This window comes from Pygocentrus nattereri, chromosome 13 (genome assembly GCF_015220715.1).
Source record: "Pygocentrus nattereri isolate fPygNat1 chromosome 13, fPygNat1.pri, whole genome shotgun sequence".
Taxonomy (NCBI): domain Eukaryota; kingdom Metazoa; phylum Chordata; class Actinopteri; order Characiformes; family Serrasalmidae; genus Pygocentrus; species Pygocentrus nattereri.
The window spans coordinates 17166381-17191626 of record NC_051223.1 but is presented as its reverse complement, the minus strand read 5'-3'; the positions used below and the strand labels follow the sequence as shown (position 1 = coordinate 17191626).

Below are 25246 nucleotides of genomic sequence, written 5' to 3'. Positions count from 1 at the left end.
GAGATGAATTTTAATGCATTGTAAAAACATTTCAAATACCAAGAACCAGCCTCAGCCCCGGATCTCGTCAAAACTCCAGCAACACATCAGCCAACCACAACAGGGCACAGTCATTCACAATAGAAGCTGAGGGGCACTGCTGTTGGTTATTCATTCATTGTCCGTTATAACACTACCTTGTATATATTGAATGCACAACATGTTAATGTGCTGAGGTTAAATTGTGCTAAATGGAGCAGGAATTTCACTAACATAACTCTGTTTGGGTTCAAACGTTATCTACGAAGGTTAGGTTCATGTATCCGGCTTTAACTGGACAGTGGTGTTCATTTTTCATCTTTTAGGGACTTCTCCATTTTCATTTGACCCTTAACTTTAACTCTTAAAGGTTTAATGTGATTACACAATTACATAATTCATTACATAGTAATAACACACATTTACATTTCAATTTCATTCTGTATCAACAGGTTCATCACAAACTTTAGACTGTACTACAACAATAACTTTAGAGCACTCACAAACATTTGATATTGACTTTTGACAGAAGTTCACTGTTTGTTTTAATGAACTACGAATTAGAAATTCTTAATATTAGCTTGATAGAGTTGATGACACTTGTGTTCCTAGGACAAGGAGAGTTTTCATAAGAGGTCATTGCAGTAAAAGGCAATATTTGTCCATCTCCTTGAGATATGAGAAGATATGCAATGTGCAAATAAATCTGCGTTATTAACCATTTTTGGACTACATAAACCCTTTTTAGGAGATAATGCTGAAGTGTTGTGGCCCTCTACTGCCCTCAGAGGGTGAATTAGTCACTTGATTACAAATCATATCACTACTTCTCAGGAAAACAAAAAATAACAGCAATCTCATCTCATAGTTTGCATGAATCACAGCCTAAAGAAAAAATGTTGAACAAAAAACACATGGAATGAATTTATCATTTTGCAATTCAGTGCCGTGCGTGTCACTTTTTTTTTTTCTAAAAATACGCACTGCAGCAGACCAAAATAGACCAAAACCTATTTCTGTTGGTTGTTTCTGTTGGACGTGTCTCATGGACTCTGATGTGTGCATGCGAGAGGGGAATGTGTTTTGTTTTTTGTACTTTGTGGAGAAAAAGGTTTTCAACTCAATCAGTTATGACTCATCAACTCAGCATAGGTCTGACAAATTTCTACGCAACTCAGCCATGCTATGATTTTCCAGAGAAACAGGTCGTGTGTCAGGCTACATTTAGATCACCTTTTCAAAATGAGATTTAGAAATGACAAAAAGAGGGTAAAACACATCATCGCTGTCCAACGAAAAGTTAAACAATGTAGATTTATGTTTTTCATTGGACAGATATTAAATGTATCCTGATTTTTAGTACATTATTTTTAGTACATTAATAGATAGATAGATAGATAGATAGATAGATAGATAGATAGATAGATAGATATTATTTCATTTCAAATAGACAGATAGGAATATGGATACAGACAGACAGACAGACAGACAGGTAAACAGACAGATAGGTATAATTTGAATTCAGATAGATAGATAGATAGATAGATAGATAGATAGATAGATAGATAGATAGATAAACAGACAGACATATAGAAAAAATAGATAAATAGATAGATAGACAGACAGACAGACAGACAGACATAGATAGATAGATAGATAGATAGATAGATAGATAGATAGATAGATAGATAGATAGATAGATAGATAGATAGATAGATAGCAAATGGTTTTTAAAAACTTCCACATAATGTAAAATTCAAGAACCAAACTTCCAAACCAAGAGCTATTTAAGAAGCTTTATTTTAAGAGTGCACGTCTAGTCAGAGGATGAGGTGATCTAGTGACACCTAATGCAGGAGATCTAGTGACAGATGCACTAGTGACTAGAGAAAGTGATGAAGGGAAAAAAAGAGAAGGCTAAATTCATGCATGTTCTACCTTGACCTGGATTTGAATGAAAACAGTACAAAGATGGGATATGAAAGTTGTTATCAACCCCACCGCTTTTTCTTAATTTATCATTCTGAAATCAATGCCTGCAGCACAAGTTACATGTTATGTTTGCTTTCTAAGTGAAACACATAAGTGAACACATCCTAGAGGGAGAACACACTTCTGCATATTTTATTGCACAGTTACTGTCAATTCACTGAATTCAACATACTGGAAATAAAAGTCTTACATTACAATTCCATAAAATGGTAAAATATATCAGCATATACAGTCAGAGTTTTCTGTGAGTTTTCTATTACTGTATAAAAGCTGCACAAGACTTATTTCTCAGTGTACTGTGTGATTTTGTCTGAGTGGGCAGAGCTGAGTTTGGAACAGTAAATTATTGCTATTATTGTTTTGTTTAATCATATGACTCATAGCCCTCTTGATGTGTTTTCTTGTTGAAAAAAGGCAAAAAGAAATCAAATCTATTCATTTTCAGGCTTTGGTACTTGACATTAAGCAACATCATTGAGAGATCACATATTTAATGGAAAAGAGCAGATTGAACTGCAGACATAGCCCCATTTTTGAATTGGGTTAATAGATGAAGATATAGGCTTGTAGTAAACATTCTGCACCTTGTTTATGGCTCTCTACTCTTTTTAACCATCAGTTTCTGGCTGAAGACAGTCAGGTTTTTGTGCCAAGATTTTGTGCCAAGTACTTGGGTGTAAGTACATTGAAAACACTGGCTTTTAAAATAATTAGGCAAGATAATCCAGAGCTAATCAGCATGTGATTCTCAAAAAGGCAATTAATTACGCTGCTTTTCTTGAGTTACCTCAACTTGAGGACACTAGAGTTAACCCCATTTAAACTTAGCTTAATGAAAAGTTCTCCCAATATTTTTCAGTTCTGCATCTCCATCTGTTGTACAACATAGAATTAGTTTTTTTACTCAATTTCCCCAGTAGCTGAGACTCTTTCATCACACAATCCCACCAGGCCTTCTCCTCTGGGGCTCCCAGTTATGGATGGCTGTGGTATCACTTGGGTTCAAACTCACAACCTCCTGGTGGGAATATCTGTTGCACCACTGGTAAAGTCTGGAAACTACTCATATATCTGTGTCCTTAAATTAAATATGTAATAAACTGTAATAAGTTGAAGAGTAATGTGGTGTAATAGCATAAGAATTCACCTCAACATCAGGAGGTTGTGAGTTTGAACCCCAGTGATCCAACACCTGTCAACATCTAGAAGCCCAAGAGGAGAATTGCATGGAGGAGTTGTGTGATAGTTGTGTCCCAGCTAATGGACAAACTGAGTAAGGAACAAATTCTTTATTTAACTGAGAAACTAGACATGAAAGAAAGCTCAAGAAAAGTTATTTTTCACTTAGTAGACTTCTCATTTCTTACAGTGTATAAACTTACCATGTAATGCTCCTTCCTTTCTTGAAAGTTTGTGAAGTCAAGGATCTACTGTAAAGGTGACCATTTAATTGGCTGTAAAACCTTGCATGGCACGGATTATCAGTATATTCAGTGGAAAAAGTCTTCAGTAGTTTGCATGTTGCAGGAATTATTTCAAAGCTGTTGAATCAATAAATAAGAATAACAAAATTCTGCAGAAAGAGAAATGTATATTTTGCTTAGAACCTGATACATATGTCGCAGTTAAACTGCAGTTCCTAAAGCAGGCCGACTGCCTGTGAGGGACTTCATCAGGCTCAGCTACAAGAGAGCTTACACACTGTCCGAGGTGAGTTAAACCCAGGCATCCAGACAGCGGGGCAGATGACATAGTACTGCTGCAGTCTGTCATGCATGTGCTAGCTACAGCAAAATGGATATGAAAAATGGTATTCTTCCATGACACGAGGGCTGAAAGAGGTTTTTCACTCTCTTTAACTCTACAACCAACCTGGTGATGTTTAAGATATGGACATAGACATTTTAAAGTATATTCCTATTATTTTTATTATTATTTTACATCCACAATCTTGTGTAGAACCATGTTGTCCTTATATTCTTTTCCTCTAGCCTGATAAATTACGATTCATTAAGTAGGTATTTAGTCTTTTGGGCTTATTTAGGTGTATAGTCTTTCCATTTGGGCTAACTGGTGAAACCCAGCTGTTATTTACATAGCAACTTTATCCAATATCACCTGGTGTACCTTTGTAATAAAATAGTGCATTAATTAAGTCTTCTACTGATTATTTAGTCTAACACTGCTGAGAAATATTGACATGAAGTCTCATAATTCCAGCCAAAAATATTACAGAAGAAGGAGACAGAAAATAACTGAAATTTAGTGTCAATCAAATAGATAAGAAATGAGATGCTGTGAAGAAATCTCAGACATCCACTGCAGTAATCTATAGTAGAGATACGGGAGCAGTTTTGCTGTGATAAGTGGGAGGGGGCAGCATCAGGATTACGTTAACTTACAATTAACATATGGCACTACGAACGTAAAAATGGGTAAACAAAGCATGCCTACAACTGTACTTATCATCGGTGTCTCATGTCAATACCAAACAGAAATTATTTTATTAACAGGAATCTCATACATTTTCAGTATAAAGAGTCAATTTGTTAGTTATTACAATGGCATCTTTATCTTTCTATTATGTCATAAAAATCTGTCAGCAAAATACTCCAGTAATGATAAATATGATGTTAATTAAGAAGTGAAAGAAGGACAATTAATAACTGTTGTGGCAAAAGCCAACAATCACAGTCATAATAAAGTATAGCTGAATACAGTAAAGGTTGAAAATAATTCCAGGTTGAACTTTTTTTCAACAACTATCCCACAACCCCCTAAAATGATCTTGCTTTGTTTCAAAAGGTGGGAGATACATGTCCCCTCCACCACCCAAATTTGCACAGGTGATACACGGATACACGGATGCAAGGATACAGAAGGAATACTGGAATAGAAGGAATGTTATTTATGTTAATTATGAGACAAGATGATAAAGAATGTCTCTCTACACAATATATATATATATATATATATATATATATATATATATATATATATATATATATATATATATATATATATATATATATATATATATTTGTTAAAGCAATATTTCAGCATTTTTTGACCTAATCTCTTAATGTTGTAATACATCAGACAGCAAACTTAGTCTTAGTCTCATTATTTTCATTTGGTCTTGTCTCTGTCTCAGGGTGATGAGTACTCTTAAGGTGAGCTCCACTTTAAATCATTAACTTTAAATTTACAAATTAAGGTTAATGCAAAGCTGTTCTTTTTTAAAAATAGTTAAAGCAATGTAGTATTAATCAAATAATAAAAGATTTAAATACATATTAAAAGCCAAACACCCTTCACTTATATCACTGTGTTAAAGCATGCAAGCATCACAGTGTTGAAGATTTGCTGCCACAACAACCCTAATACCAACAAAACAGAACAAACCAGTCCATTACCTCCATGTGCAAGATAAAATCTAATTACTAATGGGGGAAACTACTACTGTCATTCAGACGTACAGAGATCTGAGCTGTTTGTAAAAGAGCTCATAATGTTTTAGCTCCTAAATGAGGTGGAAAACCTTTTCACTTAAGTTTCCAGTTAAGCTCTCTCTCCTTTATCATGAACGTAAACTCCAAACATACCAGTCTTAGAGTCTTAGAGAACGTCCATGTGCAATTGGGTGGAGTCTGTAATAACTCCACCCCCAGGAACAGTAGTCCATCTCTAGAAGGAATAAATTATACAGTCTTACAGCTTAATTTAGTTTTGACTAGAGGATTAATGAAAGTAAAGATGTGTTTCGTATGTGTTTACAATGCTTCTTTACAGTGAAGCCATTGGAGAATCAGTTTTGCAAATGAGATGTGCAAGTGCAAAGAAGCTCAACATAATTTAAAGGTTATATACTAATTAAAACTTGTATTTTCCACCCACACCCACAGGTCCCCACTCCAAAACATAATTAAGGTACCAAAAAGGGTTATTTGAAGTGATGCCAGGAGAACTACTTTTGGTTCCATAAAGAACCTATGGAAGAAGAAGGAGGGTTTTTAAAGAACATCTACTTAATGTACAGGTTCTCAACCAATTGATTTTTCTGTAGAACTTTAAATTCAAGAAAAAGAACGATTTAGGAATCTTTTGTTTTAAAGAGTGTACACTCTTAAAAGGTAAAAAAGGGTTCTTTGCAGTCATGCAAAAAAAATGTTTTCATTCATTTTTGATTTGCTAAAGAACCCTTTTTTGTTACAGAGATGTTTAATTCTGAGAAACCTCCTCATAATGTCAATAATCTTTACCAATTTAAAGTTTTTCTCATAGCCATATGGACACAATCTTAAAAACATGAGGTACCAAAAAGGTGTTTTTAGGCTGATACCATAGAAGAACCATTTTGGTTCCCTAAAGAGCTTGGATGCTTTTAAAGGATTTTTTTTATCTTTTGTAAATGAGAAGTGAAGAAGTAACTGAAGAACCTTGTTGAAATTGAAAGCAGTGGTTCCCAATCTTAGCTCAGGCAACCCAACACTATGCAAATTTTTATGGTTTGTCTCATCAAGAACACTTAAGTCAACTCATAAACTAGCTAACAAGCACCTTCTTGGCTGGGCCAGGTGTAGAATGGAGAAACCATAAATGCACAGAGCAAGGTGTCACCAGGATTGGGAACCTCTGGTTAAAGAACCTCCACATGTTCTATGTATGATGCCTTGGAAGATTATATATTATGAATGATTATGACTGTAAACTTCAACAATACAAATCTTAGAATGAGATATGAGAGAATGTCTTAACAAAGATGTTCTTATGAATTATCCAGCACTGGACGCTGGAGCAACAATTGTAATGATGAAATAATTATATAAAATAAAATCTCCACTACCCCCACCCAAAGGAACAGTGCTCCATCTCTCAGAGCAATTAATTATACAGATTTACAGCTTCATTTATGAATACCTTTGACAGCAAAATTCATGAGAGTGAATATATGTAAACATTTACTGCTGGAATTCAGCAGCTGCAATGGCTTTTTTCCTCATTTTTGCATCAACGTTTTCTCTTCTTTCAAGCTCTTTCTGCTCATTTAACAGCACAGGGAAGCACATCATAACTACTGTCCTTGTTATTCAGGCATAATCTTCAATTAGAGATTAGGTTTTTAAAAATACTGCTGTATTCCTTCAGCACGGCCTACAGCTGTGAGACGTGTGCCACATTTCATCAAATAACAGCAAAGTTGCCTCATATTGTGTTCAGACAAACATGATTATGAGTATCAGCCCAAGTTGGTGGGCAAGAAAATTAGCTCCTTTTGTTTCTTCTGCTTGACCACCCCCCTTCATGATGTAATGTTTCTAGAAGGCCATAGCACAAGCACCAAACACTTGAAAGAGAGTGTAATCAAAAACAGCCTGGGCTCAACAAGTGCGTTCTTTAACATGTTTGCTGGGCTAGGCCTCAAAGGGGGAGGGGGTAGACTCCCCAGTGTCCGCGTCCACGAAGCAGTGTGGGGTGGGGGGCAACCAGGGAGAGATGAGCCACCGACTACAGCTGACAAAAGGCAAGCAATTTGCCAAGCTACATAAAGAGATCTGTGGCTCCATTGAAGTGAATTTCAAGCATTTGGTTCTAATTAGGTCTGGCTCCTGGGATCGGCCCCGAAGATACGTTCCTTCTGAACATTTCAAGTTCTATAAACAACCAATCTTCTCCTTACGGAGCTGACGGCTTTCAGGCACTGGCCCGCTCGCTTCTGCCAAAAGTTCGGCGCGTTCCACGAGTTCTACTTTTGACTAATAATCTTATTTAGAATATTCATTTACATCACACAGCAAAAATCCCCAGAAGGCTGCCCCATGCCAAGAGACATCTAAACACTATGTGTCACTGTTAGAGCGCAGCCCTCGACTTTTAATATAATTTAATCACTTATTCTGGGGCAGACTGTGTGAAAACCTTTTTTAAACATCAATACACTCCCAGCGGGTTTCGTTCAGTTCCTTTCTGATAATGATTATGTCTATAATCACTGCTCGTACTCTGTCTGTCATCTGACCACATTTTAACAGAGTGCTTATAAGAAATATGCTCAACCTGATTTCCTCGATCCTCTCTGCCCACTACATTTCTGACTTCATGTTTGAAAAGCTTTCTGATGAAGTTGCTGTACAAGCTGTCATAGACAGTCCATAATAAAATACTGCAGCTCTTTTATAGGTTTGACAGTAATAAAAGCTAACTCAGTGCAATACCCTCACACTATCAATCCACTGCTGCTGCGAGAACTGATCTGGACATCGTTCAAGGACTTATCGCAGGAAGGCCTGATGATTTAGGACCCAACAAACTAAAAGCTAAAAGAAAGTTGTCTGGTGTCCAACATGAACAGACAGTCTTAAATGCGGTGAGCCTCATCTTGTTTGATGAGTTGTTTCTCGGCATAAGCGTGAAGAGGCCAGGCTGACAGAGCTGAGAGCTATAAGCGCAGGAAAGGAGGTTCAGTACTCACTGCATGTGTTCGCAGAGGAGGAGAAGAGGAGGCTCACCCTGCCTGGACCCGGCTTCCTGCAGCACACACACTCACTGAGGCGTGAGACGGGACGCACACGCGTCTCTCCTCCCCAAGCTACTCTTTACTGCCATCACTTTATTAAGCAGGGGAATACATGGAGGCACAGTTACCTCAGCTCAGCAGGGACTGGAGTTTTATTTTAAACTTGTGTAGATGACGGTCGCTGAGACTTTAATGTACTGAAGTACAGTAAAAGGTAGCTTAACATACATGGATCCTTTTTGCTTTTAATTGATTTTTATGCACTGCATAATTTCAGCTGCACTCTTAAGAATTATTGTGCCAGAAAAGGTTATTTGGCTTGATGCCAGAGAAGAACTGCTTTTGGTCCATTGAAGAACCATTTTTTGTAAATGAGTAATGTAAATATAATGTAAAGATTCCAGACAAATAAAATGCTTTTACTAGAACCCTACATCCACACTCTTGAAAAAATAAAGTGAACTACTTTTGCTTCATTAAAGAACTTTTTTTGGTAAATGAGGTACATGTTTGTGAAGAACCTCCACATAATGTAAATGTTCTATACCAATTTGGCGTGATGCCAGAGAAGAACCACTTTTAGTCCACTGAAGAATGTTTTTGTTTCTGTAAATGAGTAATATAAACATAATTCAAAGGTTCTAGACCTATTAAATTTTTTTTACCCCAGAATGATACATCCATGTTCTTCAAAAATAATGGTAACATAACGGGTTCTTTGGAGTGATGGCAAAGAAAAAACACTTTTGGTTCCATAAAGAGCATTTTTGTAAATGAAATGTGTGAATGTGAAGAAACTCTACATAATGTCAGTGTTCTATAACAATTTGCTGTGATGCAAGAGAGAAGAAACACTTTTGGTTGACTGAAGAACCTTTTTTGTAAATCTAATGCTAAAGTTTTTTTTTTTTAAATAAATGCTTTTTTCCCCAGAACCATACATCTATATTCTTCAGAAACAAAGATAACAAAAATGGTTCTTCAGAGTGGTGCCATAGGAGAACAGTTTTGGTTCCCTAATGAAACTTTCCATCTTTCCATCTGGTTCTATAAAGAACCATTTTAGTAAATGCAAAGTGTGAGACCAAGGACAATTTAGGAAGCTTTACTTTTAAGCATGCATTTTTAGTATTGATCTTTGCAGTGATGTCTGCTTTTTAGAGAGCCACTTTGGTTCTCTACAAAACCAAAAGATGTGTGAGTGTGAAGAACCAGAATCCTAAACAATGTGTCCACACTATTAAAAATATAGGTACAAAATAGGGTTCTGTGGAGTGGTGTCATACAAGAAGAACAATTTTTTGGTGCCCTACCCTTTCAAAGGATGGTCCTCTCAAGGTGGTTAATTTTCATTGTAAAGGTATACTTAAGTTTTGCCCCAATTAAAGCAATTTTTTGTAGTCCAAAAATCCAAGCTAAGAACTATTAAGGAACCTTTATTTTTAAGAGATCATTACAATCTTAGAAATAAAAGTGCCAAAAGGGCTCTTTGTAGTGGTGCCATTGGGGAATCAGTTTTAGTTCCCTAAAGAATTTTTTTTTGTAAATACATTTTTAGAAGAACCTACACAGAAGGTTAAGGTATTTTCAGGTTCTACACCAATTAAAGCCAGAACCAGGTGTCCATACACAAAAAAAAAAGTACCAAAAAAATTCTCTGCGACAATGCCGTACAAGAAGAACCACTTTGGGTTCTTCAATGGACTGTTCATTAAAAAACAACTTTTATAAATGAGAAGTGAGAATAAAGAACCATTTTTAAGTTCCACAAAAAGTTCTATTATAATCATTTTTTTCCTAGAACTGTATATATCCAAGCAAGGACCTATTTCAGAACGTTTATTTTTTTAAAATGTGAGCAAAGAACCATTTGGGAACCTTTATTTTAAATAGTGTTATTGTTAAGCTCTTAAGGATAAGTCCTAAAAAGGATTTCTCCCATGATGCCATAGAACAATTACTTTTGGTTCCTAAAAGTTTAGAGAACCTCCAAATACTGTATGGGTTCATGGAAAAACCCTTAAACTGATGTAGTACCTTTACAGTATGTGAAGGTTCATTAAAGCTGTTTTACACTCACAAATGTTTTTTTCACTGATGATTTTTAGGGATCCTTGTTCACGTAAGGAACTGTTTGTGGGCACCTTTATTAAGAGTGCAGTGCAAAACAGGAGAAACTAAGTGCTTCTAAAAGACATGAGAAATAAGTATAGCATCATATTTTTCATATTTCACCATAAACGTATCCAACACCAGTAGAAACATTCTTAGGGCAAAGCTGATGGAGACATTGACTGATGTATAAATATTATGGTTTCCTAAGTAAGATATAGAGTATATCTCATATGTCTACATGAACTAATCCGAATCGTCTCAAACAAAGGAACTCTAAGCCAGCAATTCTATTACAGCTGTTTCAATTTAGAATGATGGATCTGTAGTTCTGTGTAGCGATGAAAGGTCATTCATAGACATCAAACAGAAAAGTTGTGACAGATTGTTTGGCATAACTAGTCCTAAAACAATCAAACGCACAAAACAATTTTAATGCTGTGTTTTCAGAGGAGCACTTTTGGACTAGTCTGGTATTTGCTGGAAGTTAAACGTGAAGTGACTGCTGCTCTGTTTGACGCGGTGCTGATTTTCAGGACACGTGAATGTTAACATGTAACAAATGCTTACCTACAATGCTCACTCGCATATAATATAGAATAGCAGTGCATAGGATTGTTTGCTCTGACTTACAGTTCTGGCTACCCCTGAATTTAAGTACATAATACACAACCTCCTAAAATAAACATGTGTTGTGGAAGATCTTTGGTCAATATACACCCATGTTGAATACACAATAGCTAAAAAAGCAACAGGGAAAAAGCATAAAAACTGAAATATGGACATAACACAATTATTGGCACCCTTTAAATGAATTCCATTAAGATTAGGCTAGATTACATAATTAAAATAATTTAGTGATAAATTAGAAATTAGAACGACAAGGCCACTTTACTCTTCAAGAGTAAAGACAAGAGAGCTGTCTGAGAGCATCAGAAATGCTATTATCTCCAAACACAAGAACGGTAAAGGGTACAAGGCAACCTCCAAAGTCCTTGACATCCCTGTTTCCATGGCACGGAATGTAATTAAGAAGTTTATTGCATATGGAACTGTCAAGAACTCCAAGGACATGGGTCAAACAGGAAAATCAGTGAGAAACGTTTGGTGCAAACTGTGGAAAACATCTAAAGAGCTAAAGGCAAACCATATGACACACACAAAACCAAGAAGGACCTCATGGGAGAAGGCCAAGGAAGACTTCATTCCTGAAAGAAAGATATAAGAAGGCATGACTGATCATTGCCAAAATGTACCTAGACAAACCACTTTCCTTTTGGGCAAATGTTTTGTGGACAGACAAAACAAAAATAGAGCCATTGGCATTACAGACCAGTGATTTGAAGTTTATAAGCAAAAGAACACTCTACCCACCGTCAAACATGGTGGTGAATCTATAATGTTGTGGGCTGCTTTGCTGCTTCATGTACTGGAGGCATCGAATAAATTGAAGGAATAATGAGAACAGAAGATTACCAGGGCATTTCAGAGCAAAATGTGTTACCTAGTGTAAGGAAGCTAGGTTTGAGTCAAATATCATGGGTGCTCAAGCATGATAAAGACCCAAAACACACATTAAAAAGCACAACAGATTGGATGCAAATTAAGAAATTGAGTGTTTGAAACTGGCTAGCAATACGTCCTAAACTCAAGCCCATTGAAAATCTTTGGAGACATCTGAAATCTGAAAAGAAGAGACACACTGCAAATATCCAAGAGCTTGAAAAGTTTGCAGTGGAGGAGTGGAAAAACTACCAGCAGACAGGTGCAAGAAACTTTTACATGGTTACCAAATGCTTGGAAGCTATCATTGCTGCTAAGGGGTGTGTAACAAAATGAAGGCTACCATTAATACTGTCCATCTCATATTTAGTTTCTTTTCTTTAAAGTCACCTCCTACAAGTTAAAAAGATATTTTTGTTTAATAACTTTAGACATTCATTAAAGTATTCAAATGATAAAAAATCTGTATATTTCCATTTGTGTATGTAGATACTGTATATTTTAAAATAAAAGGAAAAAGGGTCCGACAATGGTGGGCAGACCTGTAACTGTGTGTTGAAGTTTCAGAACCATTATTCAGGAAGTCTGAAAAATATGCTGCCCACTTTCCTCGCATGTTTCCAGCACACATTCACTCTGCATTTTGGGAAGTAATATTTTTCAGCCGTTTCTTCCGTAATCCGTGTTGAAAAAGAAAGACCGTGGCTCGTTGTAAAATGCGATAATGATGACATCATACGCTAAACTTAGACAGAACTTTGTACTCATGTACTATATTTGGACTCCACACCAGCCATGATGTCAGTTTTTGCTTTTTTGACTGAGCACTGCACTGAGCCTTGTGTCATCCGCTGCCAAGAGAGACTGCTGGGGAGTCGCACTCGTCTCAGCATGAACTGTAACGGCAAAATAAGCGAGATTGTTCGTTTCTAGTTACATTACTCCTCAATAAACTGAAAACATACTGCCATTAATACAGATCACAACGGGGTGGGAGCGAGAAGGGGCCTCTTTATTGCGTTTCCCGATAGTTCTATCAAAACGTCTCGAGCTCTACATCAACCTACATACCACTTAAGTTACGAGAGTGGACAAGAAAATTGTCCATGTCGGTATAAGAAAAAGTAAAGCAATGATGTCTACAGCCCTTGGTTCCAACATCTTTACATCATTTTGTTGCTGTCATATCAAAACCATGTTTTAGTTTATTTGATAACGTCAGCTGCTCTTTATGTTTTGTGAACATTTCATGTTGGATTGGCCAATAATGGTCCAACAATGACTTGGAATAAAATCCTTTTACATTACTGTACATTAAAGTTAACAACATTTTTACATCTTCTTTAAAGTTCTTGTTTCAGAAATACATGGTTTTCTTGCCACAGGACAATTTGCTTTCAGTCAACATATGCTTTCAGTACAGTGCTACAGTTAGAGACCACCCTTCAATTTCCAGTCACACCATCCATTAAGCACATGTTATTTATTCTTTAAGGGATATTTTAGAGGAGATTAGATATTAGATCACATGTGTCAGGCTGCAGGCCTCGAAGGGCCATAACACTGCAGTTTTCAGCACATTGCCTCGTTAAACACATCTGATTCAGCTCATCAGCTAAAGAGTGTTAGATGAGGGTAAATGCTAATCTCTTTGGCCCGGAAGGTCCCCAGTTTGACATGCCTGGATTAGATAATCCACTTGTATATGAAATGGAGACATCAAACAATAGGTGCAAAAACAGGAGTTCAAAACATAGAGAACAGACATAGAGAATAGAGGACTCCTAACAACCATGCAAGACCTGGTAGACCACCAAAAATTGCCACTATCAGATACCAATACTAAAACTTTCACCTTTGAGAGAGAGAGGAGAAAATAATGTTCCTCTCTTAGTTCAAATCTGGAAAAATATCCATAAATATTCCTGTGTATCCTTACACTGTGAGAAGAAAGCTCAACACTGAGTCTTTCAGGATGTGTACCTGTCAAGAAGTTCCAGCTGGGAGAAAAAATAGATAAAAAAGAGCATTTGTAAATCAAAATGAAGCTGCTGGAGTCTCAGAACAATAGACTGACCACCTCAGAGTCCAGAAAATTCACATCATCAAATGTGTTTGAGAATTTTTTAAGTGCAAGAAGCAGTGCAATGAAAAACTGAACTGAACTGAAGTGTGGAAAAAATTCCCTGCAGATTTCCATGAAAAACTGTCCTGTCCTGAAAAGGACAGAAGCTGTAATAAAGGAAAAGTGTGGGCACTAAATACTGAAAAATCTGATATGTAGTTGTTGAAGCCTCTGTGTAATTTTCTATTAAATGTTTCCTTTTTTCTCCTGACGATAATAAATGAATAACTTGTGCTCAAAGGCTGTATTGACTGGAAATTAAGTAAACGAAGGGTGGTCTCTAACTTTTGCACAGCACTGTATGATGAGACAAATGTGTAATATGTGAAAGGTCAACCTGGTTGATGATGATCTCTCCCATGAATTCTTCATTTCTCAACTCAAAATAAGTCAGATCTGTTCGCTAAAGGAAAAGCGTCAGATGGAACATTATATAGACAGAGTTTGTGGCACATTTTCATCAGCCATGAATATGCTGATTGAATCCTATTCACTCATGTAAATCACTTCTCTACAGTTTCTGGATCAGCTGAATGGTATGTTTTCTGAGGCCTATCTGGGCCCGACCCTGGGGTTATGAGGCTGGTGGAGCATGTCAGGGTTATTGTCCTGCATGCAGTTTTAAGATATCGCAAGAACATCTTTTCCTGGGATGAAGAACAGCAGGAGACTTTCACAGTGACCATCCACTGGAATGAACTACAGATGCCAAGCTAGCACTTGCTGTTTCTGATGCAAACACAGACAAGAACGAATAGTTGAGGTGCCCCAGTCTTCCACTCTGTAAATGATGGCTATCAGAAATAATGCACAAAAGGAACATGGATGGTCAGAATTATCTGTGCTAGCTCGCGATGTCTGTTTTCAATGTGTGTCTTGCAGCATAATGAGTTGTTTTCCTCCTTAAGGGATGATCAATATGTTCCAAATGCTCCAATAGGCGCTACAGTTCAAAAAATCTCAGGATATTAAATTTCCCTCATAGACGACCACCTTTCTTGGTAACAGTGTTCTGAATTGATAGAGCAGGAACTTCTAATGGCAATCTCATGTTGTGGTAATGTGTTCAGTGGTATTATAATGGCAAATCCATTTCATGCAAGAGGAACAAATATCTGGACTGGGGAGAATTAACATTAGGTTTTGGACGTGCTGTGCGAAGTTTATAAAACATTGAATTATGAATCTGTGATCAATGTCAGATGAACTGTTGGATATCCTGTTGACATTCTGATGTCTCTGGCCATTGTGTGGTTCAGGATACATCCTGTGGCACAAGATGTGCACCAGAATGTTTGTTACGTTTGCTAACCTTAAAGGGGCATTTTGGCCTAGAATTGTGTACATTATTTAGTGTTTTTATGTTGTTTTATGTTATCTCCAAAAATCTACCTCCACTTTAAAGCAGTTTTATGCACCTTCAAGATACATCATCTGAAGGGCTTTTCCTAGTCTTTCCTAGTCTAAATCTGAGAATCTTAGTTGTACTGCAGCACTGCTGTAAAAAGTGAGTAGACATGTTTACAACAGAACAAATGCATTTTTCCTGTAACTGTGCCAGAACTGCAGTTTCTATTGTAAACTGTTAAATAAACGTTAAATAGAACATAGAAACATAAATATATCATCACTGGCATAACAAATCCATATAGCTGGAATGCTAACTTTATAGGAGAAACAAAAACATATGTAACATAAGTAATATCATTTGTCATTAAATGTTCACATAGTGTAAAAGCCAGCTAGTGTTTTCACATTGTATACAAATATCTTTGACATGACTGTGATGATATATATACTGTAAAATTAAGCAATTTAGCTTTACATTTAAAGTGCTAAGTAACTGATTAAGATCGGCCTAAAGTAATTATCGAGCCAACATGCAACATAACTGTTAAAGTGCATGAAAAAAAGGACAGAAAACTAACTTTTCATTATTTGAACAGTCTACAGTAGTATGCAGAAGTTCAAACTCCCCCAATCAATTAAACATTAAAAAAAGTCATTTTAAATAACTGAAAATAATATCACCCCCCCAATTTTTCTCCCAATTTAGTCACGTCCAATTCCACCCACTTGCTAGGTCTCCCCCAACCACACAATAGTACGAGCATTTGGAGGGTGAAGGCTGGCACGACCTTCCCCTGAGTCACATGAAGCCAGCCACCATATCTTTTTCAACTGCTGCTAATGCAATGTCATTGTTCAGCTCAACAAGCTTGGAGGAGAACACTAACTGCCAGTTCAGGGACATCAGCTAACAGACGCCCACACTGCTTAGCACTGTGCAGAGTGATTTGGGAAGAGGGACGACCATCTTACCCAACCAGAGAGAGTGAGGCCATTTACACTGTCTTGGACTCCTGGTTATGGATGGCTGTGGCACCACTAGGGAACAAACTTGCAAACTGTAGTTCTGTTTGTTTGTTTAAGTTTAACATGTTGGAAAAAAACATGAAATATAGAATGTGCGGTAACTTTTGCAAAGGGCACATACATCTTGCAGAACTGTGTTTTTTGTAGAGGGAGTGGTAACTTATTTTTGCTTAGAAAATCAATGAAACATGTCATTTGGCATACGACTGCAACTTGGTGGCGCAGCCGATCAAAGTGATACTATGTAACTCTGCCAATGAAGTCACTACTAACCTATCGAGTGCTTCCTTAAAAGTCTCAGTATGATTTTCTTTTGTTGCACTGTACAAAGAGAGAAATGTGATTACGTCCTCTTATGAAAATGTTCTGCTGTTTATTTTTACAGTCACTAGCTTAATGAACACTGTCTAATTAATATTACAAATGAAACACTTCAGGAAAGAGAAAAGAGTTGCTAGATATTCCCTACAATCTCCAATGTCCTGTGAAAACAACTGTTTAAAATGCTGTAAATGTATCTTACAAGTATGGTCTCTCTATCAGAACAGAACACAATCCCCTTCGCAAATTATGATACGGCTGAATGTGCGTGCATGGTCTTGCGCGATATGGAGCATTTTAAAAGGCTTATGACAAACAGTGCCGAATAAAAGAGACGCTTTTCCTTTCAGCTTTCTCCGGGGTGTCTAAACATCATGTAGTTGTGACTTTAATATGTCAACAGAAAATGAAGTGTATTCTTGGCGTGCCAACATAAACACTGAGCTGTTGTTCTAAATCTAGAGGGTCGTCTTTTGCGCTGCCTGGGGTGCGCTGCTTACAAAAGACTATTTGCCATTTGTTTCCAAACTGTTCCGAGGTCTTAACTACTGTACTTTCACAGTCAAACTAGACAATACAGAACAATAATAAATAGCATTCCAAAAACACTCTGCTTGACAACTCGCGATCTCGCCAAGTCTTTCTTTCCTAAAACTTTTTTTATTTAGGGGGGGTTGGTGGGGGCTGGCTGGAGAACAAGAAATGTTTACATTCTTCGGTTTGTCTTTTAACTCACTATTTGGAGGAATGTACTGTAATAAATTTGGTGAGAGCGGTGTCTGATGTTATCATAAAGCAGCAAACCTGGTGGAACAGAATGCTGCATTGTCTTTTTGGCCCTACGTTTGGCTCTTAATGATGATTAAATGGAGAAAGGAGGAGGAAAACATTTCATAACATTTCTAAATGGAACATCAAGCTGTAAAATTCATATTTGTGATTTGTTAGCAAGACTATCAAGTAGTGAAGACCCTTACAAACCTATCTTAGGATCAACAGTTTGATGTTTTGTTTGTAGTATACATGGTGGCCTAGCTAAATGTATATTGAGAAATTAGTAAAATGACCACTCCCTTCTGCATGATTTCAACAGTTTATTTCACAGAATGGAATCTACCTAATATTAAGAAATTCAAAAGCCTTTATTTTGCACGTACCATCTTATCTTCTTCAAAAGATAAAAGAAAAAGAATAAAAGATTTGCTAAATCAGCCATCGTTTTCACAATGTCACAGCAAGCATTTCCTTTACATTTACAGATCATTCATGACACATTTTGCATTTTTAATGGACTTTGGATTTAGACTAAAATCATTTTGAGTGATTCTAGACTCTGATAGACTCATAGAATGTTTAGTTTATTAAATAAATGAGTGAACATTTTGTCACTATTAAAACAATCATAACACTACTGAAACTTTAACAAATGGTTAGTAAGTTTTTGTTTCTGTAGTGTGAATTTTGAGCATAACTCAAAACGTTAGCCAGTACATGACTAGCGAACACAGAAGAGCTGTACACATACAAAACCATAAAAAATGTAAATTAAAACACTATTCATCCTACAGCAGTTCAGCCCTGCCCATTCACACTTACATTTACCTTAAAGAGTTTTCTTGAATGAGACATGAAACAGGGAAGTCAACAGCCAATCATAACAGAGGTCAAATAATAGTAGATACATGCATTTACATGTGCGTAAAATCAAGTGCATAGTGATGCAATCTCCCCAGACAAAGGGAGGCAGGAGAATGAATAGCCTTCTTTAAATTTGAAGAGATCTTCAGCGACTTTAAATTTGTGAATTGTCTGCCCTGCTAGATCTGCCACAGTCCACTGTATTATTATTGAGAAATGTCAACAACATCTTAGCCACAAAGCAGTACATTTACATTTATGGCATTTGGCTGACGCTCTTATCCAGAGCAACTTACAATTTGATCATTTTACACAAGTAGGTGAAGGTAGTGTTAAGAATCTTGCCCAAGGACTCTTATTGGTATAGTGTAGGGTGCTTACCCAGGTGGGGGATTGAACCCTAGTCTACAGCGTAGAAAACAGAGGTGTTAACCACTACACTACACCAACCATGCAGACTCACAGAACAGGGCAGCTGAGTGCTAAAGGACACAGCATGAAAAATCACCTGTCCTCTGGTGGGTCATCACTCACAGCAGAATTCTGGAAGTAACATCGGCACAAGAATTAGGTGCAATGCCAAGCGTCGGCAGGAATGGTGTAAAGCACACCACCACTGGACTCTAGAGCAGTGGAAACATGTTTTCTAAAGTGATGAATCACACTTCACTATCTGGGCATGTCAGGAGAACACTACCTACTGGAATGCATAATGCAAACAATAAAGTTTGGTGGAGGAAGGATATTAGTCTGGTTCTGTGAAGGGTAGTGTTCATGCTACAGCAAACAAATGCATTTTACACATTTTTATACTTGCAACTTTTTGTTCCAGCATGACTGAGCCCCTGTGCACAAAGCGAGCTCCATAAAGACATGGTTTGAAGAGTTTGGTGCGGATGAACTCTAGTGGCCTGCAAAGGTCCCTGACCTTAACCCCATTGAACACCTCTGGCATGAATTGGAATGTCAAATGCAAGCCAGGCCCTTTCATCCAACATCAGTACCTGACCTCAAAAATGCTCTTTTGACTGAATGGGCACAAATTCCCACAAACACATTCCAAAAGCCACCCAGAAGAGTGGAAACTGTTGTAGCTTATGAAGTGGGGCCAACCTATTGGTGCCCATGGGTTTGAAATGAGTTGTGCAACAAGCTTATATAGGTATGATAGTCAGGTGTCCACATTTTGGCTATATAGTGTAAATATATATAAAATCAGTTTTAAAGGCACAGTAACAAAACAGCCTGTTTATTTCTAAAGGATAAAGCGAAATTCAATCATGGTCATGTAGTAATTTATTAAAAGTATATCAAACATCACACGAGCCCTTTAACTTAGCAGCCAAGAGAGAAGGCTCTGAACCGTCTGCTGAACCAAGATGAGACAATTGTCTGAACATGTGAACTTTACTGATTATCTATGAATATGAGAAATGAGAATTACTCTGGTAAAACATTTTAAGCTCTTACAATCCTATCATCTTAAAAGTATTGGTTAAATTGAGCTTTACATCCTCTAAAATGAAGATTCCAAAAGGGTTTCTACAGAGAGATGCCACAGAAGAACTGATTTCAATGAATGGTTCTTTTAAAAAAAACTCAACTAAAGGTTCTTTAGGGAATTAAACATCACTCTTCTATGTCTATGCTCCAAAGACACCTTCTGGCACCTTTATTTTTAAGAGTGAATGTTTACAGGCAGTTAAAGTTCAGTGAAGATTAACATGCTGTGCATGTCAGATGGATCCATTATCTACAGGTGACTCCAGAGAGAAATGAAGGCTATTAATTTTATTCAGCATATTTAAGTGGGCCAGTCTATTCTTTCCATTAACTTGGGTGTGAAAATGCCCAAGAGGGAAACTATAGACAATTGCAACTCTGCTATAAGGTGAGGGAATTTCTCCGCTGATGCTTCAGTATCTTATCCTGTCTTCTTTTCACAGCAACACCCATGGTGAGTGAGTCTGCATGGAGCATGCCCTCAGCGGCAGAAGGGGTGAAGGAAATGATCAATCACAGGGCATAAACTGTAAACAGGCGAATGACATGAGGCAATATAAAATGGAAAATTCAAATAAACAAGAGCGAGCCTGTTTAGAGGCACCAGCGCTACAATAGCCCTGCAACGGGGCATCTGAGTAATCATTAAGAGCCATAACTCAGAGCCAGAGGACTTTAAATAAACAGTATACTTCTGCAGGCATATACACTCGCCCCAAATTTACTTTACCCAAGTTACTGAGAAACTGGAGGTAAAGAACACACACCAGCTCTGAACAGTTGGTATCTCACCATCGCACAATCCTCCAGGACTGCAGTGTAGCACTTTCAACCTGCGGTGTGGATGGTGACACATGATTTGACATATGAATGAATTATTTCTCCTCAATGGGAAGTGAATGACATGTAAAGACTTCTTTAGCTACTTAATGCCTTCACTTTTGACATGTTTAACACACACATATGGAATTATGTTATGGAAGACATTAATTATTTTGCATCAAGACTGAACATGATTAATGTCAAGATCTAAAATACATTTATACATGGGTCATGCAAATTATTGTATAAGTATAGAGTTAAGGGGCCAGATCATCAAAGATTTTTGGAAATAATTTTATGATAATAAGTTGGATGAAGTATGTAAACACTGTTTTAAAGCGTACCCTTCACTCCCCAGTCTATACTTTCTATGCATGGAACCTAAGCTGCAAAAAGGCTGTTTTGAATTCATTATTTTTGTGATGTCACAACAACAACCACATTTACAGTTATGGATAATTCTTCTAAATGATACTACACTTTTAACATACTTAAGCTTTAGACCAACATGATTTTGCCTTAGTTATGTCTACTGTATTCAGATAAATGATTGACCATTCCATTTTGTCATTACCAAAACAATCATAACATGAAAAATTACCAAATGTTTTGGTACTGACAAAATGGAATGGTCAACTCGTTTTGAGCATAAACCAAAAACGCTAACAGTTGTACACCATAATATTTTTTATTAAAACAGAAAAAGTTTGTTTATTTGTGTTTTGATAATGACAAGTCTTAATGTTGTATGCTGATTTTCAGATTTTAAAACAGATTTACTTCAAAACTATGGGATTAAACTTCTCACCATGTGGCCTCTGCTCTGAAGGGGTGCAGCTAAAATTAGTCTCTGCCTATGGACTAAAATGTTTTGTGTTTCGATAGTAACGTTGAAATTTAGGGGGTAGGGTTTGGGATATCCACTTCCCAATGGAATATACTCTAAATTGCTGATTTTATTTAGATTTAAGTATTACTAAGTCAATTAGGGGCAGCAAGGTGGCACAGTGGGTAGCTCTGTCACTTCACAGCAAGAAGGGCCTGGGTTCGATTCCTGGCCATGAAAAAGTACTAACTGGCCACTGGCCATTGTCCATTCTGCATGGAGTTAGCATGTGTGTCTGCCTGGTTTGCCTCCCACAGTCCAAAGACATGCAGTCTGGCCAATTAGACTGAATGTGTATGTCTGTCTGCCCTGCAATGGCCTAGCAACCTGTCCAGGGTGTATCCTGCCTTCTGCCCAGTGACAGCCGGGATAGGCTCCAGCCCCCTTTTTACTTCAGAAATATATTTCCCACTGCTACAATAATGCTAATTTCAGCTAATTATGGGATTCAGTCTCTATGAGATCTGCAGTGTCATACTAGTGCCAAGCTATAGTGGGATACATTCACATTTTTACATTGAGCTTAATGCCTTACAGTTCTTGTTTGGATTTTGGAGTGTTTTGGAATTTTTACTTTAATTATTGCAGCTTTTCAGTAAATCCTTCAAGCTTAACTGTGGGTATTATTAGTGGGACCTGCTAGCTTTTGAAGGAATAGGTGTTTGTATTTTTGAAAAACTGAAATGAAACAACTGATTATTTTGTTCAATATTCTGACACTGTGAAACGTATTTAAGATGCATTTTAACAACAGTTTTAACACTCCTGTCATTTCCTAAGATGTGCATATACTATATTCAGTAATATATACTATAGTCATTCATTTGAATATATACTATATTCATTCATATGAATATATACTATATTCATTATGTTGATGACCAGGGATGCTGTAAGGTGTTTTTTAGTTGGGGTGCTTTTTTTAAGCAGCATATATGTGCTGTGACATCATTCAAATTTTTTTTTTGTTGATAGTTTACATCAAACAGAATGTGTCATATTGCAATATAATGAGGTGAGAGATTACAATATATAACTGACAGACTCCTAACGTACATCCTTATTCTGCTCTCTCATGCTGGATTAACTTTATGCAAATTCATTAAGTGGTGGCCAATCAGATTGCAGTAAACGACTGTGTCGCAGTAGTCATGTGGTGAGAATGCATGATAAGTGGGACATAAAACAAATTATGAAATGTCAAGTGAGATGATTTTTTTAAAGTTTGAAAACAGCCAGTATTAGGCCACTTTAGGGTTTAAAACAGGCCTCTATATCTACAAACTCATTCGCTCGCAACCTGGGTGTGTTTTAGTAACGAGCCTTCAAGCTCCTAATCATTGCGGAAGGGAGTTATTTGACTGTCTAATGAAAACACAGTGTTAAACAGCGCATGGCTACTGTTTACTGGCTACTGATTTTGAAAATGTACAAATAAAAATGAAACAGTACTAACTCCTCTGTAAAGCAAGCGCACATGAATCTTCACTCGAATTATTGAAAAGTTCAGAATGCTGTGTAATTATTGTTATTATTGTTACTATTTTTGGCAGTTGCAGATCTGAAATCAGGGGGCACTACAACACCCCCTCAACGCTCCCACATCCCGCACTCCTGCTGATTACTGCTATATACTGCTGTCAATATATAGTCTAAAACATATACTTATTGTTATTGTATTGCATTGAATGGCACAGAGTTCTGCGTTCAACTGTGTTTCTTTTTCTCTTGGTGTCTGCAGTGACATTTTGTTTCTAGCAGTATCTGAGCCCAGGACTGTCTTTTTCTCTAAGCTATTGGTAACTAGCAAAGATACTTTCTCTAGATTGACAAAGCACTTCTTGTAAGTCGCTCTGGATAAGAGCGTCTGCTAAATGCTGTAAATGTAAATGTAAATATAGTTTTTGTACTGTAAAAATACAGTACAGTATGTGATTACTGTAAACAAATAAAACAGAATGAGTGCTGTAAACATGTATTACTGAAAATGTCAACTGCTGCCAGTAAGTTACTGTAAATTTACAGAGTAATTTTTACAGTATACATACAATCCTGAAGGGCTAAAAAAGGTTAATTAGAAAATCAGCTAGAACAACACTATAGACGCTAAAAACTGGTAACATAAAAACTAATTATGATATCTGGGGGATAAAACAACACAATATTTGTAAGTGGACATCAGAGAAATACTAAAATAGAAAACGCTAAACTTTGAGCTCGGCCTATTAGCTGTAATGCTCAGGCAGTGCCTATGATATAACAGCTCAATAATTTATCATGAATTAATGAGTTGCTTCATCACTACGTATTGTGGTGATGGGGCTGTGTGTGCATGTGTTAATAAAATCAGGTCAGTGGGGTTTTCAGGCAATTTCATGGGTAATCTCACTTTTAACTAGAATGATCACTTGTAGCTTTTATTACTTTCACAGTTACTCTTCATTATGGCAGCTAATCACAGCAGCAGCAGTAATATTAAAAGTCATAGAAACATTTTTACGGTTTTCCTTTCAGTGCCATCATTGCTGTCATTGTTGAACTGGGCTGCCAGTATTTTTGGGCAATCAGCTGACACAGACATTAGTGATAATCTGTGTGTGTCTCAGCTGCACTGTATTGTGCGAATGCAGAGCCTGCTTTTCACGCTTCAGAATCCTAAAACCAAACACCCATGAATTCTAACGCAGTATCCTGTTTAAATGACAGGCCTGTGACTAATACTCCCAATGCCCAGATGATTCCACTGTTAGCCGTTGCTGTGATGACAATAAAGCATTTGTGAAACAAACCTTTTGTAGAGAATCTGAAAACCTGGCTTCCCTCAAAAGTCCCTGTATTTCTCTGACTGGGTTTTGAGGGACACTCTTATCAAGGCAGCTTCCATTTCCTCATGATTGATCCAAATAGTGCTCACTGGGATATCCACGCACATGGATATTGCTTTGTAGTCTTTGCCTTTCCTATGCATGTCTAAAACTAGCTCTAATTTCCTTAGAATGCTCTTTGTTCTTCATTCTCACAGCTTTCCTTCAGATTCACAGTCTGACTAATGGTACTTGAGTTAATGGTGTCTTTTGAAGGTGAACTTTTTTAATGATTCACAAGCAAGGCCCAATTGTTAGCCAATTGTGTCAACATCTCTTGTCTGCGTAAACTTGGAGCTTCCACAGCACAGGGGTTACTTACGCAAACAGCAGTTTTAAAGTTTTTTTTTGTCACAGAATTAAAATATCTTATCTCTGATTTAATTTTGAAGGTCAGTCTTTTAAAATAAAATACAGAAATATTTGGACAGTGACACAAGTTTTGGCATTTTAGCAGTTTACCAAAACATACTCAAGATACAGTTGTATAATCACCATGGGCTTAAAGTGCAGACTCTCTGCTTTAATTTGAGGGTATTCCCATCCTAATTGGAGGAAGGGTTTAGGAA

The 25246-nt window shown here is 37.0% G+C and overlaps 1 protein-coding gene across 4 annotated transcripts in view; it reads right to left on the bottom strand.

Moving 5' to 3' along the window:
• myocd (myocardin) overlaps positions 1-8596 on the bottom strand; it is a 142306-nt gene extending 133710 nt beyond the window's left edge. For all 4 annotated transcript variants that reach the window (XM_017693139.2, XM_037544412.1, XM_037544413.1 and 1 more), the window contains exon 1: positions 8483-8596. The gene's annotated coding sequence lies outside the window, so the exon portion shown is untranslated. The remainder of the gene's footprint in view (positions 1-8482) is intronic.
• Positions 8597-25246: the final 16650 nt, after the last annotated feature.